The following is a 3846-nucleotide window of genomic DNA, read 5'->3' as shown; positions in this document are numbered from 1 at the left end:
ATAAGATGAGAAAAAGCTAGCCTTGCCCCAGGGGAGGGCTTTTCGGCTATTTTGTAGAGTTCAAGGGAGACGACTTCATGAACTTCTACTTCCTCTCCAATGATGCTATGGATCATGATGGCCCGATCCACAGTAACTTCAGATCGGTTGCTAGTGGGGATGATGGAGCGTTGGATGAACTCCAACCATCCTCTAGCTACAGGCTTGAGGTCCAGTCTTCTTAATTGAACCGGCTTGCCTTTGGAGTCAATCTTCCATTGAGCTCCTTCCACACATATGTCCATGAGGACTTGGTCCAACCTTTGATTAAAGTTGACCCTTCTAGTGTAGGGGCGTTCATCTCCTTGCATCATAGGCAAGTTAAACGCCAACCTCACATTCTCCGGGCTAAAATCTAAGTATTTCCCTCGAACCATTGTAACATAATTTTTTGGATTCGGGTTCTTACTTTGATCATGGTTCCTAGTGATCCATGCATTGGCATAGAACTCTTGAACCATTAGGATGCCGACTTGTTGGATGGGGTTTGTTAGGACTTCCCAACCTCTTCTTTGGATTTCATGTCGGATCTCCGGATACTCATTTTTCTTGAGTTTGAAAGGGACCTCGGGGATCACCTTCTTCTTGGCCACAACATCATAGAAGTGGTCTTGATGAGCTTTGGAGATGAACCTTTCCATCTCCCATGACTCGGAGGTGGAAGCTTATGTCTTCCCTTTCCCTTTTCTAGAGGATTCTCCGGTCTTGGGTGCCATCAATGGTAATGGAAAAACAAAAAGCTTATGCTTTTACCACACCAAACTTAGAATTTTGCTCGTCCTCGAGCAAGAGAAGAAAGAATAGATGAAGAAGAAGAAGAAATGGAGGAGAGGGAGAAGGGGTTGTGTTTCGGCCAAGAAGAGAAGAGAGGGTTGTGTTGTGTGAAAATGAAGAAGAATGGAGGGCTTTATATAGTGGGGGGAGAGGGTGTTAGGTTCGGCCATTTAGGGTGGGTTGGGTGGAAAATTGATTTTGAATTTTGAAGGTAGGTGGAGTTTATGAGGTAGGTTTATGGGGAAGAGTGGATGGATGTGAGTGGTGAGGTGGTGATAGGGAAGAGAGATTGAGGTGATTGGTGAAGAGTTTCGGGGAAGAGTGTTTATGGGATTGTGTGAAAGAGGGGTGAAAAGAAGTGAGTGGAGGTAGGTGGGGATCCTGTGGGGTCCACAGATCCTGAGGTGATCCTATGGGATCCACAGATCCTGAGGTGTTCAAGGATTTACAACCTTGCACCAAATTAGGCATGCAAAATGCCCTTGCACACAACTTTGGGCGTTCAGCGCCAGATTGGTGCTTGTTTTGGGCGTTGAACGCCCATTTGTGGCCCATTTCTGGCGTTGAACGCCAGAACCATGCTTGTTCTGGGCGTTCAGCACCAGCTCTTCTCCTGGGTGCATTTCTGGCCTTCAAACGCCCAGATGCTGCCCATTTCTGGCATTCAGCGCCAGAACCATGCTCTGTTCTGGCGTTGAATGCCCAAAACATGCTTCTTACTGGCGTTTAAATGCCAGTAAGGTCTTCCTCCAGGGTGTGATTTTTCTTCTGCTGTTTTTGATTCCGTTTTCAATTTTTATATTTATTTTGTGACTCCACATGATCATGAACCTAATAAAACATGAAAAACAATGAAAATTAGATAAATAAACATTGGGTTGCCTCCCAACAAGCGCTTCTTTAATGTCAATAGCTTGACAGTGGGCTCTCATGGAGCCTCACAGATGTGCGGAGCTTTGTTGAGACCTCCCAACACCAAACTTAGAGTTTGGATATGGGGGTTTGACACCAAACTTAGAGTTTGGTTGTGGCCTTCTAACACCAAACTTAGAGTTTGACTGTGGGGGCTTTGTTTGCCTCTGCTTTGAGAGAAGCTTTTTATGCTTCCTCTCCATGGATGCAGAGAGAGATCCTTGAGTTGTAAACACAAGGTTGTCCTCATTTATTTGAAGGATCAATTCTCCTCTGTCCACATTAATCACAGCTCTTGCTGTGGCTAGGAAAGGTCTTCCTAGGATGATGGATTCATCCTCATCCTTCCTAGTATCTAGGACTATGAAATCAGTAGGGATGTAAAGGCCTTCAACCTTTACTAACACATCCTCTACTTGTCCATAAGCCTGTTTTCTTGAATTGTCTGTCATCTTTAATGAGATTTTAGCAGCTTGCACCCCAAAGATTCCCAGTTTCTCTATTACAGAGAGGGGCATGAGGTTTATCCCTGAACCAAGGTCACACAGAGCCTTAAAGATCATGGTGCCTATGGTACAAGGTATTAAGAACTTTCCAGGATCCTGTTTCTTCTGAGGCAATGTCAGTTGATCCAGATCACTTAGTTCATTGGTGAATAAGGGAGGTTCATCTTCCCAAGTCTCAACACCAAATAATTTGGCATTCAGCTTCATGATTGCACCAAGGTACTTGGTAACTTGCTCTTCAGTAACATCCTCATTCTCTTCAGAAGAGGAATACTCATCATAGCTCATGAATGGCATAAGGAGGTTTAATGGAATCTCTATGGTCTCTAGTTGAGCCTCAGATTCCTTTGGTTCCTCAAAGGGAAACTCTTTATTGATCACTGGACGTCCCAGGAGGTCTTCCTCCTTGGGATTTACGTCCTCCTCCTCTTTTGTGGTTTCGGCCATGATGGTCATTTCAATGGCCTTGCATTCTCCTTTTGGATTTTCTTCTGTATTGCTTGGGAGAGTACTAGGAGGGATTTCAGTGATCCTTTTACTCAGATGGCCCACTTGTGCTTCCAAATTTCTAATGGAAGACCTTGTTTCATTCATGAAACTCACAGTGGCCTTAGATAGATCAGAGACTAAGTTTGCTAAATTAGAGGTATTTTGTTCAGAGTTCTCTGTCTGTTGCTGAGTGGATGATGGAAAAGGCTTGCTATTGCTAAACCTGTATCTTCCACCATTATTAAAGCCTTGTTGAGGCTTTTGTTGATCCTTCCATGAGAGATTTGGATGATTTCTCCATGATGGATTATAGGTGTTTCCATATGGTTCACCTAAGTAATTCACCTCTGCTATTGCAGGGTTTTCAGGATCATAGGCCTCTTCTTCAGAAGGCACCTCTTGAGTACTGTTGGATACAGCTTGCACTCCATTCAGACTTTGAGAAATCATATTGACTTGCTGAGTCAATATTTTATTCTGAGCCAATATGGCATTCAGAGTATCAATTTCAAGAACTCCCTTCTTCATAGGCGTCCCATTACTCACGGGATTCCTCTCAGAAGTGTACATGAACTGGTTATTAGCAACCATGTCAATGAGTTCTTGAGCTTCTGCAGGCGTTTTCTTTAGGTGAATGGATCCACCTGCAGAAGTATCCAATAACATCATAGCTAATTCAGACAGACCATCATAGAATATATCCAGGATGGTCCATTCTGAAAGCATGTCAGAAGGACACTTTTTGGTCAGTTCCTTGTATCTCTCCCAAGCTTCATAGAGGGATTCACCTTCTTTCTATCTGAAGGTTTGAACATCCACTCTAAGCTTGCTCAGCTTTTGAGGAGGAAAGAACTTGGCTAAGAAAGCCTTGACCAGCTTATCCCATGAGTTCAGGCTATCTTTGGGTTGAGAGTCCAACCACACTCTAGCTCTGTCTCTTACAGCAAAGGGGAAAAGCATGAGCCTGTAGACTTCAGGATCTACTCCATTAGTCTTAACAATATCACAGATCTGCAAGAATTCAGTTAAGAACTGAAAAGGATCTTCAGATGGAAGTCCATGAAACATGCAGTTCTGCTGCATCAGAGAAACTAATTGAGGTTTCAGCTCAAAATTGTTTGCTCCA

General features: G+C 43.7%; 1 non-coding gene across 1 annotated transcript; it reads left to right on the top strand.

Moving 5' to 3' along the window:
• Nucleotides 1-3440: 3440 nt before the first annotated feature.
• LOC112788747 (small nucleolar RNA R71) lies at nucleotides 3441-3548 on the top strand. The gene has a single exon (XR_003196097.1). It is a non-coding gene; the product is annotated as a small nucleolar RNA R71 (small nucleolar RNA).
• Nucleotides 3549-3846: the final 298 nt, after the last annotated feature.

Source organism: Arachis hypogaea, chromosome 20 (assembly GCF_003086295.3).
Source record: "Arachis hypogaea cultivar Tifrunner chromosome 20, arahy.Tifrunner.gnm2.J5K5, whole genome shotgun sequence".
Lineage (NCBI taxonomy): Eukaryota > Viridiplantae > Streptophyta > Magnoliopsida > Fabales > Fabaceae > Arachis > Arachis hypogaea.
The sequence above is the reverse complement of the archived record's forward strand: the minus strand, read 5'-3'. Positions and strand labels throughout refer to the sequence as shown.